Here is a 23,969-nt window from a genome sequence, read left to right as displayed (position 1 = left end):
GAAAAACTTGATCTCAGAGTAAACTACCTTTCCTCTCTATGTCTTATGGGATCTTAGACCTGGGAAAACTTTTGGAGGTATAGCCAGACAAGAAGCTGATTTACTGGGAGAGAAAGTGACTTTTCCTAAGCAAACATATGCAGTGGCATAGGCATGGCCAGAATCGGGGTTTAAACCAGTGTTTTTCAAATTAAGGTCTGTAAATACTATGAACATTTTTAAAATATTTAAAAATGTTATCCAAAAATATTTTACTAGTTTTAATTGCTATAAAATTTCTCTTTTACAGTGGATAATTCAAAGCTTATAAACATGTTAGTTTACTAAGATTTTGGTTGCTTAACTTTCAAATTAAGCCCTAATCTATAAGATTGGCAGGTGGAGGGTGGAAGGGGTATGGGAGTGAGGAGGCTATTTGAGACCTTTTTCCTTTTGAAGTTTTCTTTTAACAAAAATTGACTTTGTTCTGAAGATATATGATTCTAGAAGATCAGAAGATTGATGTTTTAAATATCTTTGCCTATGTTTCTGGGGGAGGCTTTGGATTTAGATAGGACTGGGTATAAGTCTTGGCACTTTATAAACCTAAGTTTGTGCACAAATGCTGAAACTTGCTAAGTTCCCATTTTTCCTTCAGCATGACGAGGCCCATAATACTTTCGTTAGATTATTGTGAGATTAAATGATGTATAGTATACATGAAGCTTTTACCACAGTGGCTGGCAATAGCTGAAAACTATTATTAGCTATAAGATCAGCAGCTGATTTCTACTCTTGAACTTGACTTCATGCTAACAGCAAAGGCCCCTCAACATCCCTGTAATATGGGCAAGTTATTGAAAATGTCTGGCAGATTTTTTTCCATTTTTTTTCTCTTGGTTAATCTCTTAGCCTGACTGAATCAGACCATTCTTACCAGTAGGAAAAGATATTTGTTAGGTGTAATTTTTTCCCTAAAGTCTCCTATGTTCATATTCAGATGAGTCCTTTGATTTTAGAATATTTATTTCCAGGGTCCTGATAGACCCAACAGATCTACATATTTTGTTTCCAGGCCCTTGGTTTATCCTTGGGAATCTGAGTCCCACAGCGGGATACAAAAGTTCTATTCAAAACTACGTGACAATGAAAAGAACAAGAAATCTTGCTGAACGATGCAGAGATATATAATAGTTCACCGTTTCTCACACATGGAACTAATTGTGACATTCATCCCAGAGCCCAGTTCCTGCACAAGGACCCCAGAGCCCATGCTGTAAAGATGCTTTGGAATCCCACCTCTGTCAATGCCCAGTTAGACAGGCTGCAATATCAGTTTTGAGCTATGCAAAAATAATAAAGTTGAACATTTTTTCAAGAGGTGACCCATATGTTTAATATATTTCAGTATGTGAACCAAAGTCAGGTTTGATTGCAAGCCACATGAAAGCTTCCCTTCAGTTCTCATTTTTCCCATTGTCTTTTAATTGAGGGATAATTGGCATATAACATTTTATTAGTTCCAGCTGTACAGCACAATGATTCAATATTTGTATATACTGTGGAATGATCACAAGTTCAGTCACCATCCATCACCACACAGTTACAAAATTTTTTTTCTTGTGATGAGACCCTGCAAGATCCATTCTCTTAGCCTATTTCAAATGTGGAATAAAATATTATTGACTGTAATCTCTATGCTGTACATTATACATCCCTATGACTTATTTATTTCATAACTGGAAGTTTGTACTTCTTGACCCCATTCACCTGCCCATGAACCCACCAATCTGTTCTCTGTGCCTGTGAGTTTTGTTTTGTTTGTTTTGGTTTTTAGAATCTACATGTAAGTGAAATCACACAGTATTTGTCTTTCTCTGCCTGACTTATTTTACTTAGCAATTAAAATCCTCGAGTTCCTACCATGCTGTTGCAGATGGCAAGATTTCATTCTTTTTATGATTGAGTACTATTCCATTATATATTGGGTTGGCGAAAAAGTCTGTTTAGTTTTTTCTGTAAAATATAAGGCACGTTTTTCATTTTCACTGATAACTTCATTGAATTGGATATTTGGAGTATTTTGGCTATCTCCTGCTATTGGCTTCCTGTGGGTAGAAGCCAGGGTGCTGCTAAACATCTTCTAATGCATAAGACAGCCCCACAGCAAAGAATTATTTGACAAAAGTGTCAATAGTGCCAAGAAACTTTGCAAACCACTTTTGATACATTTGATCAGTCATAGCACCTTCTCCTTACACTGCACAAATCTGTTTTTGTGCTTCAGTTGTGTTTTTATATTTTTTTAGAAAGTAAAGCATAATACACCAAAAACGTTGCATATGTTCTTCCATCTTCAATATTAAATGGCTGCATAAAAATTCACCAATTTTGTAAGTTTTTTCAAATGCATGCTGATATGACAGCTGTCACAATACAATCTAGCAAAATTGTTTTGAATGAAGTTATAGACAACTAAGCACTGTGAGAGCCAATACATAAGAAGCTAAATGGACATTTTTGCCATTATGTAGACACACATATACATATATTACATCATCTTTATTTTTGCACCTGTTGATGGACACTTGAATTGTTTTCTTATCTTGTCTACTTTAAATAATGCTACAGTGAACATATCTGTGCATATCTTTCCTAATAGGTGTTTTGGTTTTCTTCAGATAACTACCCAGAGTGGAATTGCTGTGTGATATGCTAGTTCTATTTTTAATTTTTTTGAGGAACTTCCATAGTGGCTACACCAATTTACAATCTTCATAGTGTTCAGGGGTTCTCTTTTCTCCACATCCTCATCAACACTTTTTTTGGTTGTTTTTTTTATAATAGTCGTTCTAACTGGTATGAAGTAATATATCTCATTGTAGTTTTTATTTGCTTTTCCCTCAAGATTAGGGATGTTGAACATATTTTCATGTGCCTGTTGGCTATCTCTATGTCTTCTTCAGCAAAATGTCTACTCAGATTCTCTGTCCATTTGTTAATAATTATTTATTTTGCTGTTGAGTTATGAATTTTTTACTATTACTTAGATATTAACCACTTATTGGATATATGATTTGCAAATATTTTCTCCTATTTAGTGGGTTGCCTTCTCATTTCTTGATGGTTTCTTTTGCTGTGCAGAAACATTTTAGTTCAATGTAATCCCATTTGTTTATATTTGCTTTTGTTACCTTTGCTTTTGGAATAAGATCCAAAAATCATAACCGAGACCAATTTCAAGGAGCTTACCACCTATCTATGTTTTCAACTAGGAATTTTATGGTTTCAAGTCTTACATTCAAGTTTTTAACCCATTTTGAGTTATTTTTTTGTGGATGATGTAAGACAGTGGTCCCATTTCATTTTTTTTGCTTGTGTCTGTCCAGTTTTCCCAACACCATTTATTGAAGAGACTGCCCTTCCCTATATTATTGGTTCCTTTGTCATAAGTTAACTGACCATATGTGTGGGTTTACTTCTCATCTTCCTATTCTGTTACACTGATCTATGTGTCTGTTTTTATGCCAGGAGGACACTGTTTTGATTGTTATAGCCTTCTAATGTAGTTTGAAATCATGGAGCATGATATGTCCAGTTTTGTATTTTTTTCCTCAAGATTGCTTTGGTTATTCAGGACCTCTTGTGGTTCCACACAAAATTTAGAATTGTTTGTTCTAGACTTCTGACCAAGATGGAGGCATAACTAAACATGGCTCACCTCCTTGCACAACCACAACAAAAATTACAACTAAACTATAAAAGAACTAGCACTCAGAATCATAAGAAAATCAAGCTGTGTGGAAGTCCAACAACCAAGGGATTAAAGAAGTCGCATTCATCCAGATGGGTAGATGTGTGGAGACATGGAGATGGGCAATGGTCAGTCTCACACCCACGTGTGGGGGATAAATATCAGGAAGGATATCTTGGGACTGAGGGATCCCAATCCATACCAGACCACCTAGCCCAGGGTTCCAGTACCAGGAAGATGAATTCCCATAACTTCTGACTGTAATAACCAGTGAGGGTTGGGGCAGCAGAAGAAATTGCAGGATTCTCAGGCATCTCCTTTTAAAGAGCTCACAACAGACTTAGGACTTATGCAGACTCACTTCCTTTGGGCTCCAGCACAAGGGCAGCTGCTGAAAGGGCTCCAGTGGCATATGAGGAGGAACTGAGGTGTCTGGCATTAGGGCAAGTGCTGAGGGACAACTTCCTCCTGGATAAAACTCCAAAGACCAGGCAGCAGCATTGTCCCCTTTCTGAGTCCTCCTTCACACAGAGCCACAGAACACAGACACCATATATGAAACTCCATCAACCTAGTTCATACACGTTTCCCCACCCTAGGGATTACCTAAGGATCTACCTCATTCATCTTATGAGTGCTCTTTTCTACATTAGGCCACACTACTAAGACAGAAAGTCAAAGCAGTTCTACCTAATACACAGGAATAAACACAGGGAGGCTGCCAAAGTGAGGAGACAAAGAAACATGGCCCAAGTGAAAGAACAGAACAAAACTCCAGGAAAAGAACTAAACAAAATGTAGATAAGCAATCTATCAGATACAGAGTTCAAAACACTGGTTATTAAGATGCTCAAGGAACTCACTGGGTACTTCAACAGCATAAAAAAGACCCAGGCAGAAATGAAGGTAACACTAAGTGAAATAAAGAAAAATTTACAGGGAATCAACAGTAGAGTGGATAAAGCCAAGAATCAAATCAATGATTTAGAACATAAGAAAGCAAAAAAACAAAACAAAACAAAACAAAAACAACCAATCAAAACAGCAAGAAGAAAAAAGAATCCACCCCCACCCAAGGAAAAATGAGGATAGGGTAAAGAGCCTCTGGGACAACTTCAAATGTACCAACATTTGAATCAGGGGTGCTGGAAGGAGAAGAGAAAGAGCAAGAAATTGAAAATTTATTTGAAAAAATAATGAAAGAAAATTTTCCTAATTTGATGAAGGAAATTGACATACAAGTCCAGGAAGCACGAAGAGTCCTAAACAAGATGTCTGCAAAGAGGACCACACCAGGATATATCATAATTAAAATGCCAAATGTTAAGGATAATGAGAGAATCTTAAACTCAGCAAGAGAAAAGCAAAGAGTTACCTACAAAGGAGTTTCCATAAGACTTTCAGCTGCTTTCTCAAAAGAAACTTTGCAGGCTGGAAGGGATAGGCAAGAAGTATTCCAAGTGATGAAAAGCAAGGACCTACAACCTAGATTACTCTATCCAGCAAAGCTGTCATTTACAGACGAAGGGCAGATAAAGTACTTCCCAGACAAGGTAAAGCTAAAAGAGTTCATCATTACCAAGCCACTATTATATGAAATGTTAAAGGGACTTATTTAAGAAAAATAAGATCAAACTATAGACATTAAAATGGTAACACATCCACAATTATCAACAACTGAATCTAAAAGACAAACTAAGCAAACAAGCAGAACAGAAACAATCATAAAATGGAGATCATTTGGAGGATTATCAATAGGGACAGGGAGAGGGAGAATGGGGGGAAAGGTGCAGGGATTAAGAAGAACAAATGGTAGGTACAGAATAGATAGGGAGATGTTAAGGACAGTATAGGAATGGAGTACCTAAAGAACCTATATGCATGACCCATGGATATGAACTAACAGTGGGGGATTACTGGAGGGAATGGCAGATACTAGAGTGGAGGAGGGCAAAGGGGGAAAAACTGGGACAACTATAACAGTGTAATCAATAAAATATATTTAAAAAGAATTGTTTGTTCTATTTCTGTGAAAAATGCTGTCAGAATTTTGATTAGGGTTGCATTAAATCTATAGATTGCTTTGGGTAATACGGACATTTTAATATATTAATTCTTCTAGTTTATGAGCATGGATTCTCTATTTATCTGTCTTCAATTTCCTTCAATGTATTATAGTTTACAGTATGTAAATAGGATTGTTTACTTAATTTCTCTTCATGATAGTTTGTTGTTAATGTATACAAACACAACACATTTTCTTATATTGATTTTGTACCTGCAACTGTACTGATTTCATTTATTAGTTCTAAAAGGGGTTTTTTTTGGGGGGTGGAGTTTTTAGGATTTTATATATATATATAAAATTATCTTCAAATAATGACAGTTTTACTTCTTCCTTTCCAATTTGTAAGCCTCTTATTTGCTTTCCCTGCCTACTTTCTCTGTGGCTAGAATTTCCAAAACTATGGTCAATGGAAGTAGTGAGAGTGGGTATCCTCATCTTGTTCCTGATCTTAGAGGAAGAGTTTTTAACTTTCCACTTTTGAGTATAATGTTAGCTGTGGGCTTGTCATAAATACCCTCTGATGTGTTGAGGTGCATTCTACCTATAACGACTTTGTTGAGAGATTTTTTTTGTCATAAAAGGATGTTGAATTTTGTCAAATTCTTTTTCTGCATCTATTGAGATGATATTTATCTTTCATTTTCTTTATGTGGTCCTTCATTCCAATTGACCTGTAGATTGGTGAACCAACCTTCATCCCTGGAATAAATCCCACTTGATCATGGGACATGATCCTTTTAATGTAGTGTTGATTCCAGTTTGCTAATATTTTTTAGTATTTTTGCATCCATGTTCATCAGGGATATTGGCCTTTAGTTTTATTTATTTATTCATTTTTTGTGATGTCCTTGTCTGGTTTGGGTACCAGGGCAATGCTGGCTTTGTAAAATGGTTTTAGAAGCAGGAGGTACAGGTGAGCTGTAATGAGGTGGAGGATGAATGCAAAAGTGTTTTCCTTCAGTCTTCCCTGAGAGCACTTCTGTTGCCTTAGATGTGTGGTAGACCAGAAGCCTGCCCCCCAGGCCAGAGGTCTAGGATAATAAATAAGCCTTTTTCACAGAAGGCTGGGGGTGTGTTTCAGTCATCTGTCTGTGCTGTGCCCTGGGGGTGGTAGCCTGCCAAGAACTGTCTGTCCAATTATTTCAGTCCCATGGGGCTCAGAAAGAAAGTACCTCTGTCCACCAGAGCCAGGTGGCCAAGAGGCATCCCCGCTGAGGACTGTGCACACATGGTGGCCTCAGCAAGGCAGCAGAGCTTTACTCTCAGCCAGCTTCCCCAGATGACATGGTTCACCCATTGTGTCACCCACAAAATGAGGAAACATTGACTCCTGCATCCATTCTTCTAAGTTCTGGGATGTGGTTCCATGCACATAATCTCCTCAGACCAAAAGGAACATTAATTATAATGTTGGAGCGAATAGAACTACATGGTTTTCCACACTCTTTGAACACTCTTAAATTACATTTTAATTTTTCATTGGCTAGTTCTTAATAAAAGGATCTTATTTAAGTTCATACAGGTTTTCATAAATAGTCTTCAAAAATATTTAATTATTAAATACCACTAGTTAAGTTCTACTTCTTAAGTACCATTTAAACAAGACTGCTCCCTGAAGGTGTCACTGTGCTTTTGTTTATGAGTGAGAATAACCTATATTTGCATGACATTTTACAGTTTTGAAACCCTTTTGCGTATATTTTCTCATAATACCTGCCCCTTGGAGTATTTCTTGCTTTTGTTCTTCATGATCACCATTTTCAGATGATGGAAGCAAAGTTTGAAAGGGAGAACTGGCTTGCTCAGCATAGCTGTGTGACAGAGCCAGGGTGAGAATGCAGGTGTGACTCTAACATTCAGATTGACTAAGGCATCAACATGGGAGAACCAGACATTTTTTAAGCACCTTCCATAGCCAAGTAATATGTATATTAATTAAACCTCTCTATAACACTCTGAACTAAATCAGAGATTTTACAGATGAGAAAACAGTGTCAGAGAGGTTGTGTCCTGCAGAAAGTCAGAAGTTATTAAGCTGTAGAGTTTAGATGTATTTTTCCATCCTGTGTTCCATGATGCCATCCTCTGTTCCCTGAGAGCACTTCTGTAGCCTCTAGATACGTGGAAAACCAGAAGCCTGTCCCTGTTAACTGTTTTAACAACATAGTTAAAACTGGTGTATGCTGTGCTTGCTAAGGTAGGCAAATCTATAAAAGATCACTGCAAGGGGATTTATTAAAGTTGGAGTGTCTATAAAGAGAATCTACAAATATCTGAAAATTACACACATCCATTGAAGCTAAGTGGCCAAAATAGAAAAATACAGTGATCCATCTTGTCCCTGGCTAATTTGTCTTTCTTTGCTTCAGTGAAGACTTAGCGTCCTCTTAAAGGCAGAGAGTAGGAAAGGGGTGGAGAGCTTAGATATGGGAATGAGATTAAGAAGCTGTGCTATGCCTCATATCACCCTCTTCTACTTAGTCGTAATGGCATCAGGTTATTCTTTTCTACTCTGGGAAAATTTCAAAATTTACCATATTTTTTCAGACCATAAGACACACCTAGGTTTTAGAGGAGGAAAACAGGAAAAAAAATTTTGAAGCAAAAAATATGGTAAAATATTTAATAACATAAGTAACATATTTCACCAATGTAAATGTAAAGCTACATTCAGACTATAAGATGCACTTCCATTTCCCTCCCAAATAGGCGGGGAGTGCATCTTATAGTACAAAAAATACGGTAGTTCTTCTATCACTTAGCTACTACCACAGTAGTTTTGTGTAACAAATAACCTCAGAATTCTCAAATAACCTCAGAATACTCAGAAACTCATGAGTAAGAAAAAACTAAGCATTTTATTCTTACTCATGAGTTTGTGGGTTTGCTGGAGTGGCGTTCATCTCTTTCATCCTCCTATTGCTAGTCTGGGCAAGCTGTACTTGTATCAGGGGCAGGGTATAAAAGAGCTGGCTGAAAAACACAAGGCCTCTGAAGTCTGAAACTAGCCTGTTGTCATTTCCACCCATTTGCCAATAGCCAACACCAACTCAAGTGGCCAAGTGAAAGGCAAGGAGTGGGGACATATACTCCATGATGAGCAAAAGTGTGGATGTAGGGGGAGGTGAAAATTGGGGCTATTTCAATCTACTACAATTTGCAGCAGAACATGTTTTGGAATTGGTGCTTTTAAATCAGTGACTTTACATTTTTGAGTGTATGGGCCCTTTTTAGAACATGGTGAAAGTTTTGAACATCCTCTCCAAGAAAATATGAAGTCTGTCCAGAAAAAGTCCAGCCATTGTTTACATAAAGAGAACAGTTCGTGTGACATTGATGTAACCTGGCACCCCAGAGAGTGCACTGGAATTTGCATGTGTGAACACTGACGACTTCACTATGCTAGTCAGTGGGGGCAGTACACACTGCTGAGTAAACATGTGTATTGTGTGGCCATCGCATTCAAAGTGATTGAGCAAGCAGACCAACATATCTGCATCAAATTTTGTATTAAGCCTGAATGTTCCTCCACAGAAACTATTTGGATGATTCAGAAGGCCACAGCTATGGGTAACTGGTGATTGGCAGCTTCATCACAACAATGCACCCTCTCACACATCATATCTTGCACAGAGTTTTTTGATGAAACATCAAATCACCCAGGTGACTCAGGCCCCCTACAGCCTAGATTTGGCACCCTGTGACTTCTGGCTTTTCCCGAAACTCAAATCACCTTTGAAAGGGAAGAGATTTCAGACCATCCAGGAGATTGAGGAAAATATAAGGGGGCAGCTGATGGTGATTGGGAGAACTGTGTGAGGTCCCAAGGTGCCTATTTTGAAGGGGACTGAGGCATCATTGTCCTGTGTACAATGTTTCTTGTATCTTCTTCAATAAATGTCTCTATTTTTCATATTACATGGCTGGATGTACCTAATTTGGCTTTCAGCCTCCAAGGCATCTCTCAAGTCCAACTACAGCCCAAGTTCAGATAGCCTGTAGGAAATCCTCGTTCTGGGCATTCCGTCTCTTCTCTAGGCTAAGAGAGTGAAAGCACAGTACTGCTCCTGTCTCCTCCCAAGACCTTTCCCTCTGCCCATTCCAGATGCTAAAAAATATTTTTAAAATTATTTAATTGTTGTTCAATTACAGTTGTCAGCATTTCCCCCTACTATCTGCCCCCCCCACACCAGTCAAATCCACCTCCTTCCCTTGCTTCCACCCTCCCCCTTGGTTTTGTCCATGTGTCCTTTATAGTAGTTCCTGAAAACCCTTCCCCCCGTTATCCCTTCCCACCTCCCCTCTAGTTACTGTCAGATGGTTCTTAATTTCAATGTCTCTGGTTATATTTTGCTTGCTTTTTTTCTTTTGTTGATTATGTTCCAGTTAAAGGTGAGATTATATGGTATTTGTCCCTTACCACCTGGCTTACTTCACTTAGCATAATGCTTTCCAATTCCATCCATATTGTTGCAAAGGATAGGAGTTCCTTCTTTCTCTCTGCTGTGTAGTATTCCATTGTGTAATGTAATGTGGTTTTTTGATCCACTCATTTACTGATGGGCACTTAGGTTGCTTCCAACACTTGGCTAGCATAAATTGTGCTGCTATGAACATTGGGGTGCATATAGGTTCTTTTGGTTTGGTGTTTCAGGGTTCGTAGGATATAATCCTAGCAGTGGAATTGCTGGGTCAAAAGGCAGTTCCATTTTTAGTTTTTTGAGGAAATTCCATACTGTTTTCCACAGTGGCTGTAACAGTCTGCATTCCCACCAACAGTACACTAGGGTTCCCTTTTCTCCATGTTCTTTCCAACACTTGTTTGCTGATTTGTTTATGATGCCATTCTGACTGGTGTGAAGTGGTATCTCATTGTGGTTTTAATCTGCATCTCTCTGATGGCTAGTGATGCTGAGCATTTTTCATGTCTCTGGGCCCTCTGTATGTCCTCCTTGGAGAAATGTCTGTTCAAATCCTTTGCCCATTTTTTAATTAGTTTTTTTGTCTTTCTGGAGTGGAGTTGTGTTGAGTTCTTTATATATTTTGGAGATCAAACCCCTGTTTGAGGTATCATTGGCAAATATGTTTTCCCATATAGTTGGTTCTCTTTTCATCTTAATGCTGTTTTCTTCGGCCATGCAGAAGCTTTTTAATTTGATAAGATCCCATTTGTTTATTCTTTCCTTTATGTCCCTTGCTTTAGGGGACATATCAGTGAAGATGTTGCTACATGGAATGGTGAGATTTTCCTGCCGATGTTTGCCTCTAGGACTTTTATGGTGTCACGACTTATATTTAAGACTTTTATCCACCTTGAATTTATTTTTATGTATGGTGTAAGTTGGTGGTTGAGTTTCATTTTTTTGCATGTAGCTGTCCAGCTCTCTGAACACCATTTGTTGAAGAGGCTATTTTTACTCCATTTTATGTTTCTTTCCCCTTTGTCAAATATTAATTGACCATAGAGACTTGGGTTTATTTCTGGGCTCTCTGTTCTGTTCCTTTGGGACTATGTGTCTGTTCTTGTGCTAGTACCAGGCTATTTTGATTACAGTGGCCTTGTAATACAGTTTGATATCAGGTATTGTGATCCCTTCAACTTTGTTCTTCTTTCTCAAAATTGCTACAGCTATTCAGGGTCATTTATGGTTCCATATAAATTTCTGAAACGTTTGTTCTATATCTGTGACATATGTCATTGGTACTTTAATAGGTATTGCATTGGATCTATAAATCGCTTTGGGTAGTATGGACATTTCAATGATGTTAATTCCTCCAATCCATGCAGTTGCTCAAAAATTTATAAATGTAAACACTCAGTAATGTATGGGGTCTTTTTTCCCCTTTTTTAAAGTATTAAAATAGATTTATCAATCTTTTTTGATTATAAAAAGTTTCTCCAAAGCTAATGGGTAAGCAAATGCTGTTGTCTGATAATTATTTTTATCCAATCACAGCAAAATGTGAAGAGTAAGGTTGTAAAATACATTAAACTTTAATCAAATTAAATCCAATAATTTAAATAATATTTTTTTCTGGTATGTCTTTGATGTTTATTTGTTCACTTAATCCTTACCTAAGGACATACTTACTGATTCTAGGGAGAGGGGAAGAGAGAAACATCAATATGAGAGAAAAACATCAATTGTTTTCATTTCATAGGCTCCCTGACTTGGGATTGAGCCCAAAACATAGGCATGTGCCATGACCAAGAATCAAACCCGTGACCCTTTGGTTTGCAGGATGACACCCAACTAACTGAGCCACACTAGACAGAGCTGATGTTTGTCTTGGATTTTTATATTTATTTTAAGTGATTTATTCTTTGAAGAAATCATTTTGATACTGAATAGTTTTGTGTCCTTAAATTCTCTGTAGCCATCTCAAATTATTTTGAAGGTTTTTATGATTTGTCAAATTATGAGGATTGCTGATGTACACTAACTACCCATTTGAAGCTGGAATCTCGAGATTTCTTCCCATCACTAAAGAATCATCCAGGCTCCGATTACCTCCCGAGGTATAAAGTAGGTATCACTGGTCAGCGATGAACAGTTGTTCTTCCTTACGTCACTGTGAAATCCTCCTCTCATTTGAGGAACCTAAGAGATATCTAGTCAGCACAGTGATCTTTAGAAGTTTACTGAGTATTTTAAGTGTGGACAGAGACTATGAGATTCACTTTTCCTCTGCCTGATTACTTATACTCATCACTTTAACTTTTGTATTAATAATAATTTGTTGTCCATCTGAAAGTTAGGGATGCATCAGAAGTTAACTAGCCTTTTTTCTTCTTACAGGTCCTTAATTGGACCAAGGTTAAGTCATCAGAGACGTGTGTGTGTGTGTGTGTGTGTGTGTGTGTATAGCATTTTGTAGATGCATCCTTTTCTCACCCCCCAATCCCAAGCTCCCCCTGAGAATTCATTTGGCAGAGAACTTTGTAGGGTTGTCCTTTCTGTTTTGGTGGGGTCAGAATTTGAAGATGAATGTGTCCTGCATTCCCACAGGTCCTTCAGGATTTGTGAACTGCGGCCCACTGCATGGCTTGGGGTCTCTAAGACAAACACTTAGTGCACTAATGAAAACTCACAGCAGAGGGCGATCTCTGACACATCTCAAGGCTTTCTTTATGGAGATGTTCTGTCTAATTGAAAAACCTATAGAAAAGTTCCTTTAATTAAGCTGGATTCATAAAGGGGAGAAATATCCCTTACTCTTCAAAAGAGGTCATCGTTTACCTGTAGGAAGAACCATTTGTTTTTGAAGGGGTGTTTCCCTCTCCCCCTTAGCCACCTCTTCATGTTATTGGGTCTAATTTGTGAAATTCAGATATAGAAGGGTTAATTTTAGAGCAAGCTTTCTGGGTTTGTTGTTGTTCTGTTCTGTTTTTGTTTGTTTGTTTGTTTGTTTTTTACCAGTTGTACAGAAGTGGTAAGGACGTTTGAATACTATCTTAGCCCCCTGCTGGAAGGATTAGCCTGGAGAGGATTATTAATGTCAAACATCTGCTTTTCTTTCTATCAGGCACTCTGCTGAGTCTGTTTTATAAAGAAAGTATTTAAATGGTCACAAAAACCCCATCAGGAAGATATGTTTGTTAGTGCCTTAACAAACATTGGGGAGATGTTTGTCTTTTCCAGTTGGGGAGATGGAGACACTGAAATTAAGGGACTTGCTGTGTGACCTTGAGCAAATCACTGTACACCTCTGGACTTTACCTTACTCATCTGTAAAACAAAAGCATTAGATTAAATAGCTTTCAAGATCTCCATTTCCTCCAGCTTCCAGACAAAATCAAATCAAAAGCATTGAACTAGAGTTATCATGACAGTGGGAAATCTTTATTGTGTGAGATGGGGTTAGCGATGTTATTGATGAGGAACCAGGGCTATGCTTTTGTCCTTTGTTTAAAATTCTCTGAGCTGAGCCTACAGCAAGCATGTTGGGAAGCTGGCTCAGTTTACTATCAACAGATGTTAAAATGCTGAGTCTGATTTTAGCACTAACCTTCCTCAGTTCCCCAGTAATGTTGGCATGAGAGAGATGCATTAGTGATTCTGAACTTGGCCACTTAGTGTATGTGTCTCCTCTTCTGTGACATGTATTAGCAAATTGTGAGTGTGTGGAATTATAAAAAAGGAGATGAATCTCATTTTGTTTTTTTCCTGATAAAAACTTACTAAATAATCTGACTTGCCCCTCTTCCTAAAAAAGTTCTCAAAAATGAAAAAGATAGAACTTCTGGTGACTGATCTTTTTAGGGGAAGTTTTCTTCTCAGAAGCATCAGCCACTGTCAGAATCCTTATTGTGAGTCTGTTCTCATGGTTTTGTGTTCTTTGATACACCTCTCCCTGGGCCCTGGATGCCAGTGCTACTTAGATGGCATGGGGTGGAGACAGGAGAGGAAAAGCCACACTAAGTGGTTCTTAGGTAACAGTGGGTACATGTTGGTTGCATCCAAACTGGCCAAGTATGTTATTAAAGGTGGGGTGATTATTGAAATGTTATTTTTGGTTTACAAATCATGTGACAAGTATCATTTAACAGAGAGAAAAACTTATGGTATGAGGGATAGACTTTTCATTGGTGGATATATTAAGCTGTACCATATGAAAGTACTGTGCATCAGGCAAGGGCTAGGCTGGGAAAAATAAATTCAGGAGTCATCAGCATATTGACGTTATTTATATCTGTGATTGAAATCACTTCAGGAGAGAATGGGTATGGGGCAGGGGCCTTTGCAATGTTCAGAGGATTTGTAGAGGAGGAGTAATCAGCAAAGAGGAGAGAAAATGTGTCCTTACATAAATAATGACATACACACACATGTGTTCATAGTACTGTTACAAGTCCTGGTTCCAGCACTGCTTTTCATAAGTGAAATCTCCTCTCCTGAGTAACCTTGTCCGGCCAAGATGTTATTTTGTCAGAAGAAGCAGCAGGAGCTGCTAAGCTGAGATGATGATTCACTATATGTTAATAGTCTCCCCCTGTGGTTTTCCTCTATTTCTCACGGCTCCCACCCCCTTTTAGTGGCATTTTCCATGTGCTAGAAAATTCATCTCTGTATAATCTCCAGAATTCTCAAGACTTCTGGGCTTTTCCTGATGCATAGAACCTGGGAACTCCTATGGCATTTCAGAATCAATGACTGTTAAACTGTGTCTAAAATTTGGTTAACTCCTTGAGGAACATGTTCGTGACAGTTGATTTTATGTCAACTGGGCTGGGTCACAGGGTTCCCACAGAGTTGGTCAAAGATTATTCTGGGTGTTTCTGTGAGGGTTTTTGGATGAGATTAACATTTTAGTCAGTGGACTTGGGTAAAGCAGATTGCCTTCTTTAATGTGGGTGAGTCTCGTCTAATCAGTTGAAGGCCTGAATAAAATAAAAAAAGACTGACCTTCCCTGAATAAGAGATAATTATCCAGCTGACTCTTTTGGACTGCCTCTGTAATATTAGCTTTGCCTGCCTGATGATGTTCACATTGGAACATGGGATCTCCCTGTTCCAATGGGATCGCCCCAGTGGCTCACCCTACAGGTTTTGGACTTGGCAGCCTCCATAATCATGTGAGGCAATTCCTTATTCCCATTCTTTCCCTCACTCCCTCCCTCTCTGTCCCAACTATTGATTCAATTTCTAACAAAATGCTTTTAGCACTATTCTATATCATCTGTCTCTTTAGTCACATGAACTGCAAAGGCCTGGTCAGGCACAAGCTAATATTGTACTGTAGAGGTACCCATTTGTTTGGGGATGGAAGCCTCAGTACTGCATACATCCAGTGGAGATTTATTGCAGAGCCCCCATGCTGGAAGTGCTGCCATCTAGATGGTTATAAGGTGCCTTGGTCAAATAAGCAGTTTTTACCCCATTCTGTTAACTCTGTGAACTCTGCCCAGCATAGCAGTGCTGACCAACAGCCCTCTTGGCTCCTTTTACATGCTTTTCAGATTGCTTCCTGGCATTAGTAAACAAAAAGCAAGGGAAGAATGAAGGACTGCCCTTTGGATTTCCTTTGTTTTATCAAGTACGCATTCAGTGGCTGAAAAGATGCCCTAGAGCATTTGTAAGCAATATTCACTCTTTGTTCTAGAAGACATCTTCTCACACTTTAGCTCATTTAAACCTCACAGGAATCCATAGAAAGTGCAAAAACAAGTATTTCTTGGGGATGAAGTTTAGCCATTAGGTACCTGAAGAGCTATACTCTGGTAACACTGGTGATGGACATTTGTGGCAAACCAGTGATGTGGTGAAGGAGGCCTGGAGTGGTTCTGGGGTGGGGCAGCAGGGTCCTGGGGGAAGCTGAGTGGATCGAAGAGGTGTGGACCTTGCAGCACCTACCCCAGCACTGTGTGGGACTAAGAGAAGGAAGCAGGGTATGTGGTGGTGCCATTGTCAGCAAAGCCCAGGCTCAGTGTCTCTAGGACTAGGTTATATGGGAAGAACTGACTCCATTCATTGGCCAAGATACACCAACAGCACCTGGTCTTCTTCTGGGTACAACAAAGGGCTGGGGCCAGGGGACCTAATGACTATTAATGTAATGGGAGGGTTCTGGAAAGACTTAATGTGGTTCTCTATGTCAGCTGTGGTTCAGACATTGTTTACTAGTGACAAGTACATCAAACAGAAGAGTTTATTCACAAACCTTAAAATCAACAAGTGATTTGGAAATTTCTAGAACAATGTGAAACATCATTTAGCTATTTCTGACAAGTATTTCATCTTTATGCACACACATATGTTATGTAGAGAATAGAAAAGAATAAATTTAAAATTTTGGTATGTATTTCTGTATCCATTTATATTAACCTTAGTATTTTGAATAAAATCATGGAATAGTCTCATTTTAAAAGAAATGAGCTGCTGGTTCCTGCCTCCAAAGTGCTGGGCTTTTCTTTCCACTCTGCTCCTTGGAGCTGTATTGGTTTTCTCCCTGCACACTTAGGACTTACAGACTGGTAGTAGCCAATCAGACCTTGCATCTTGAGTCTTATGTTCTCCTTAGAAACTGTCTTAGTTAATATAAAAACAGAAGAAACACTAAATTAGGCTAGCCAGGCATTGAGTAAAATGTAGTCATTTTCAGACAGGATAGTCTTTCTGTCAGAAAGAGAATAAGAGTCTGAAGCTCTGAGTATTGTATACAAAGAGGGAACTATGGCAAGGCCCTTGAAGCTTATGAAAATAGAGGGATGGCTTAGGGTTATGGTGAAAAAAAAAAAAGATCTGTGGAACTACATAGACCTGGGTTCAAGTTCAAGTTCTGGCTCTTCCTTTTACTATTTGTGAATTCATAGCTCAGTTGTTTAACTGCTGGCCTCAGTTTCCACATCTGTAAAATTGGCATAATAATATATCACATGGGTTTATTTAAAAATTAAGAGGAATAATTTTTTCTTAGCACAGAGCCAAAAACATAGTAATTGCTGAATAAATATGTGCAATTACTGCTAAGTGGTTAAAGGCACTAAATAATCAATCCTATTCTGCTTTGTCAGAAACATTTCTTTGTTCAAAGGTGCTCTGGTTTTTGGTATTTGTTGCTGATTATCCCTGTGGTTTTTAGAACAGTTTATAAATACTCCTCCAGGTGACTCATGTATGATGTGGAATACACCATCAAAATGTCTCAGAATGTCTACCTTTAGCATCAGGACCACCCTTCCCAGAATGTACTGCTCACTTGAAAGGGCATAAAATACTAATCAAGCCTGACTCGGGGTTCAGAAATATTACTGCTCTCTCTGAGTGAGCAGGACCACTGCAGTGTGAGTTCCATCCGTGGCCCTAACCCCTCCTTCCTCCTGCATTCACGCTGTCTGTGGTGCCCCCTGATGCCGACTGTGGCTAGGCCCCAGGGCTGCCTCAGCCAGGGGGCTGTTACCAAAGCCAGTGTGAGTAGAGGCCTGAGAAAGTGCGCTTGCTAGTCCACTCTGCCATTGTCATGAGAAAATTGTGTCTGCTGAGCCAACTGAGAAGAGAACCGGGAGAAGAATGAGAGAGACATCAAGTAGAACAGAGGGGACCACCCAAACTCACTCCCAACCCACCACCCCAAGGTGCACCAGGGAGCCCAACTTCACTGGCTCCCATGGACACCTGGGAAGGAAATGCTGCTGAGTCTGTCCTCTGCTTAATTGTTGCAGTAGATGTCTGATACAACCAGACAGGGAGGAAAATTTTTTTGCAGCCAATTTTTCCACAATGAAAATATTGGAACCTGTGTTTTACAATTTTTATGTACCAAATAGGCTTGATGGCTTAAAGGGGATGTAGCTCAAGCTGACAGGTCCTCAGAAGTGCCAACCAGATTTTCATTTCATGGCAGGATGTCGTTATTTAAAGTCTATTGGGAAATAAAACCCGTGTACTCATTTGAAGCTGCTTGTAAGTGACAAAACAATCACCTGTAAGGCTAAGGGAGGGTGTGAGAAGGGGACTTCATTTCCCTGCCACATTCTGCTGGTAAGTGCTGAGACTAGTGAGAGCCCAGTCCTCAAGCCACTGCTAGGCAAGACCTCAGAGTTGATGGTGGCTGGTGGGAGTGATGCTGCTGAGTCAGCAGGATGGTACCAAAGGGCAGTCACACTGGAGACCCTAGTGCCAGGGACTGGCAGAGCAGATATTCCTGATCACCAGGGTCCTCCTCTGATGCCTGTCTCCTGAGCATTTGGGAATCTGAGCATAAAGTACACTATCACTGAGCTTCTCACACTGTATCTGGAGGGTCACTTTAGGGGGAAAAGGGCATCACCTATGAACCTGTGATTCTTCTGTGGGCAGCAAATGGGGCTTATTCTTTGTTTATGAATTGTCTGGCATGTAGTTGGACCCCAAGAGTGAATGAATGAACTAATGAATGAATGAATAAAGAATGTATCATTAAGTATTTACCATATGCTTAATTTTTTATTTGTTGGACATGATGTACTTTGGAGACTGCAAAAAGAGAAAGAACACACATGTAATACTAGACAAGTTACATAATATTTAGAAGCCCCAGTTTGCAAGTATATGAAAGGCAGTAATAAAAAAAAAACCCTGTTTCATGGAATTGGAATGAGAATTAAACAATCAGGCCTAAAGGACTTGGCACTGTACCTGGCACACAGGGCAAATAGCAAGGGCAAACAGTGGTGGTGCTGACACTGATGATGAAATTTATACTTTAATAGTGTAGATTATACCTACAGACATAAGTCCCCCCAAAGGGGACTTATGAAGATAGTTGAGTAGAGATGTTATGAGAAATGCACAGTCCCAGTGGGAGTTAAGGCCCGGGTCCTGCTGCAGCTAGGAAAGGCTGGGAGGGTCATCGCAAGGCAGAGTGGGTAGAGCAGAGGAGACCTAAGGGGGAGCTCTGAAAAGTGGGCGGCATTTGAAGGGTGGGTGAGATTTGACAATGGCAGTTTGTGTGACAGATGTTGGGGCTTCAGGGAACTCTGAGAAGGTACAGATGTGCCTGGGTGTGTGGGTCTGGGAGAGCTTGGGGGGAAAGTGGACCTGAAACTGTGCCTTGAAATAAAAAGGATGGAATATACCTGGGAGTGAATATAGTAGAGAAAGTCTTTATTTCTTGGGCCCTTTTAAATTTTACTCCTATATTCTGAATAGATATAATGCATTGCAGAATACATCTTCCGTTTCTTCTCCTGCTTTTTCCTTCTATACCTTTCCACGTTTAATAAAAGGTCCTGCACTGTGGATTTGAACAGATTTGGGTTCCAATTTCAATGCTGATGCTTATTTATAGTGTGACATCAGAAAAGATATTTTGCTTTCTGGGCCTCAATTTTCTCATTGGTAAATGGGAAAATAATTCCTACTTCAGAAGGTTTGTGGGAAGGTTAATTAAGGCAATATTAACCTAAGGGTTCAGTTTAGGAATTCCTAATAAATCATGGTGACCATCATTTAATTTTTATTTCTCTGTCAGCCAAATTAGAGACCTTTTTACCCCATTTCAGGCCCTGAGGATAAACCAATTTAGACTCAAAAATTCTAAGTGATTCCATATGGCTCAGCAACCTTACTCTTTGGCTGAGTGGCTTTCTTGCAGGACAGTGAGTTGGTTACCATCATATGCCGTATGAAGGCCTTATGTATGTTGCCACTGAGCCTGCTCTTTCCCTAGGCCCTTGCCTACAGCTGTCTTGTGGCTCCACATTCCACATCTTGCCTTTCATTAGCTGGTGGCCATACCCAAAGCTGACACCCAAGGATCAAGAGAAGGATCTAGTCCCTCAATTTACACCAGCCTCTGGTGGACTGGTTGGTGCTAGTGACTAAATGTTTTGGTCATCACCCTTGGCCTCACCCTCACAGGCATGGGTTTGCTGGACAAGTGATTAGGAGGTGACTTACCAATGCCTGTCCATGAGGACTATAACTTAGAGACTGGCAGCACCTTGACTGTGATCAAAGGGCCCATATGTACCAACACAGGTAACAGAGAGTGAGGGAATTAGAAACAGATTCCATTATAATATTTATTTTCTAGAGGAATAAAGTTCACAAGTGAATCTGTGTTTCCCAACATGGGAGCTAAGCATCTTGGGTTGGGTCAGTTCTTTTGGAGTAGGACTGAACCACTCTTATAATACCCTTGTCTTTCACACAGTAAATAATACACTTAGCATCAAAAAGTACCAGAGCATTTTCAGATATTCCTGGTTGGAGGGTAGCAGTGGAGAGGAGTGTGGGTACAGCAATGATGCCCGTGGTAGAGAATCACTGTGTGATGTTTTCAGCCAGACAGAAATAGTGAACAATGTTTTATAAACACATTGCAGAGGAAAATTTAAAGTAGAAAGCCCACTTAATAAAAATAATTAATGAGCATTTAACTTGCCACTCAGTCTACCTCTTGCCTTTCTTTAAAACTAGCAGGTAGCAGCCCTGATGATTCCATTCCACTGACATACAGCAGGTGCACTGGGCCAGGCACTGGCAGCTCAGTGGAGAACCAGACACAGTTTTGCCCCTCAGGAGCTACATTTACAGGCCTCACCACCTCTGGCTTCAGGACAGTGGGCAGGCTGGGCAGGGAACTTCCATTTACCCTCTACTCTGCTCTGAAAGGGGTAGGTCTTTCTCCCATTTTCCTGGGCTCTTGTAAAGCAGTATTTACTCCTATAAGATCCTAGTTGATGGGTTTATCTTTTTTTCACCCTTGGAGTAAGATGGGAAGGTCATGTAAACAGAAATGATATTAAAAATGTTTAATAAATGCTGTGTCACAGATGCCCAGAATTCACAACCAGTACTGGATGTGGCAGTGGAAATGGATCTGTGGGGGCCCTTTCTGTGCTGACAGTTAACTCGCTGGTGCTGGTGAGGCCACCTCAAAGAATGTGCTGAAGAAGTGGCTATTTGCCATATATTTTAGTAGTTTAACAATAGGTAGGGCTATTCATGCTCACCACTGAAAGTCAGCCTTGTGTGTCAATCCTTTTCCAGGTGCTAGATACCCAGGTCTCAGAGCTCTGAGTCTCCCATCCCTCCAGGCAGCTTGCTGTTTCCAGCCTGCCAGCTAGGCATCCTCACATGCACTGTTAGTGGCACACAGGATGGACATGCTGCTTTTTAAAAAAGTGTGTTCATTTACCCCAGGACTAACACTATAAACACATCTAATAAGGATGTAATGAGTTTTTAAGCCAAAACATGAAGTGTTTTTTCCACCAAAGAGAAAGTACCAATGATGCTCTTTCTCTGTTCATACAAACAAGCCCTTGAGGTATCTTTTTAAAGATGGCTCCACCCTCCTTTGGACCAGTTCACTGACACCAGCTGGCTCTCTGGGACTCTGCTCCCATCCCTGATTCGTAGTGTTTTTGCTTTTGTGGTTTTGAGACAAACCTCTAACATTTGTCCAATGTACCATTTTGTGGTCACATACATGTGTGCACAGAGCTTATTGAAGTTGATTGCATTCTTGTTTTACAAATTGCAACCTTTTGAGATTTTCTTTTGGTTTTGTTTGGTAAGATCACTTTTCAGTCTTGAAAATCTGGCAGCATCACATGTCTGTTGGCTTTTGTGTGTTTAGTATAAAAATTGCTTTGAAATCTGTTCTTCTTACCTCCAACTTGGTAAGAATGCTTTTGCACAGTGCTCTGTGCTTGCAGAAAGGATACTATAGTCTATAAATGAATTTGATTTCGTTCACTGATTTATTTTAGGATGGCTAAAAAGCGCAGCATTGTGGAAATGGATGCCTTTGAGTCCTTTGGTAATCATCAACAGCCCAAATAACAACATGCAAAGGGGTATTCATCCCAATTATAACCCCTAAATGTGTATTAGCATTTGAAAGAAAAATGTGTCTGAGATGATAGAACTACAGAATGGACTGTTTTGTGGAGTTGTAAGTCATTAAGTGCCCTTTGCTCTTGGCTTTAGGCAAAAAGACCTAATTTGTCAACTGCCTTAGAGAAAAGAAATTTGTGCCTGTAAGACTTGGTAATTTTAGTCAAATCAGAGTTTTATTGACTTGTATTATTGAAACTTTGCCCAGGAATAATTTTTAAACAGATAATTATTTAGTCACAAATAAAAGCTTCAGTAAAAGGGAAATGTCACTGAACGAAAATGGGGAATGCTTCCTTTGATGTGTAATATAGCACAATTTGTTCCTCTTTAAGATTAGGAGAGGCCCATTCTGGATCTTCCTGGTCTCATGGTTCTGAGCTTTCCACCCCCCCCCCCTTTTTACTGATTGAAAGAGAGAGAGAGAGAGAGAGAGAGAGAGAGAGGGTGGGGTAGGGGGACATCAATTTGTTGTTCCATTTATTTATGCATTCATTGGTTGGTTCATGTATGTGTCCTGACCTGAGATCAAACCCACAACCTCTGAGCTATTTCTTGATCTCTCTTTCCAAAGTCCCTATTGAAGGCTCTTGAGAACCAGAGAGGAAGTAGGGACCCTGGGGGATTTGAACCCGGGAAGTGACATTGGATAGGAAAGAAGATGTGATTCATGATGGAGAGGAGAGGGCAGAATGAGCAGTGAGGGATGGTAAGAAGATGTGGAAACAGGACCAATCCTATGCCTGGATGAATTTATGGTGACAGCTCCAACACCATGTACAGCCAGCCTGGTACATGATTTTTTTGTTATGATGAACTTGGGTAGAAGTTTTTAATGATGGTAATAGTAATAGCTAAATTTTACTGAGTGATGAATATCTGTCATTTTATTATACCAAGTGTTTTGGTTTGATTATCCCCTTTATTGTTTATAGCACCCTTAAGAGGATGGAATTTATTTTCCTTGTTTTTCTGTTGAGGAAACTAAGGCTTAGAGAGATCAGAAACTCAATGTTAAAAGAAGTAACCATTACATTGGAAAAAGGAGTTTGTTATACATACTCTTCTTTTAAACAAACTATCTTTGGGAGCCTATTAGAGACCATCTCTATGGGAAAGTCTAATCTGGATGTGACAGAGATGGCATAAATGTGAAGTTTGAAAATACTTGAAAATAGGCTTCCACTATTTGAAAGTCTCACATTATTCAAAATCAAAGAGGTCAGAATTTATCAGTTTGTTTTATTTTTTATTGCAAGACTTAGAGCTTTTAATATAGTAACATGTGTCACAAATTTTCTATTAGGGGATCTAGTACATATTTTCAAACTTGGCCACAGAATGAACCAACCTTCTTTCTTCTCCCTCTCTTTCTCCCTTCTACATTTTTTCCTTTATAGGGAATATCTATTAACTTCTCAAAAAATATATACAAAACACCTTTTGAAAAGCATGGATGACAGTGTAGAATGTATGACTAAAGGCAAATAATCTAGGTGCCTTACTTAGTTATACTGCCAACTCTCCATAATTCAGGGTAAAATCTCATTTCTCTGCCAAAGATTTCCCTCTATAGTTTGGAATGTGTGTCTTGTACTGTATTACAGAGATGAGTTATTGTGAGTACTTAAATGAATGTAAAACATATCTCACTGTGGACACTAAAGTGATATGAAGGCATTTTGTATAGAAAGGTATTATAAAAGTGTGCTGTCATTCTGTAATGATGGCCCCATGGAGAGGGAATTTGAATTTTATTTTAATATGTAAGAGTTCATCATCTAAACAATTGAAACCAATTGTTTTCCTTCATATTTAGGGAGTTGGAAAGAACATTTTG

General features: G+C 39.3%; 1 protein-coding gene across 2 annotated transcripts in view; it reads left to right on the top strand.

Moving 5' to 3' along the window:
* Positions 1-23,969, top strand: part of PRICKLE2 (prickle planar cell polarity protein 2) — a 338,052-nt gene that overhangs the window by 33,866 nt on the left and 280,217 nt on the right. The gene's annotated exons all lie outside the window — the stretch shown is intronic.

The sequence above is a fragment of the Phyllostomus discolor genome, chromosome 7 (assembly GCF_004126475.2).
Source record: "Phyllostomus discolor isolate MPI-MPIP mPhyDis1 chromosome 7, mPhyDis1.pri.v3, whole genome shotgun sequence".
Taxonomy (NCBI): domain Eukaryota; kingdom Metazoa; phylum Chordata; class Mammalia; order Chiroptera; family Phyllostomidae; genus Phyllostomus; species Phyllostomus discolor.
The sequence above is the reverse complement of the archived record's forward strand: the minus strand, read 5'-3'. Positions and strand labels throughout refer to the sequence as shown.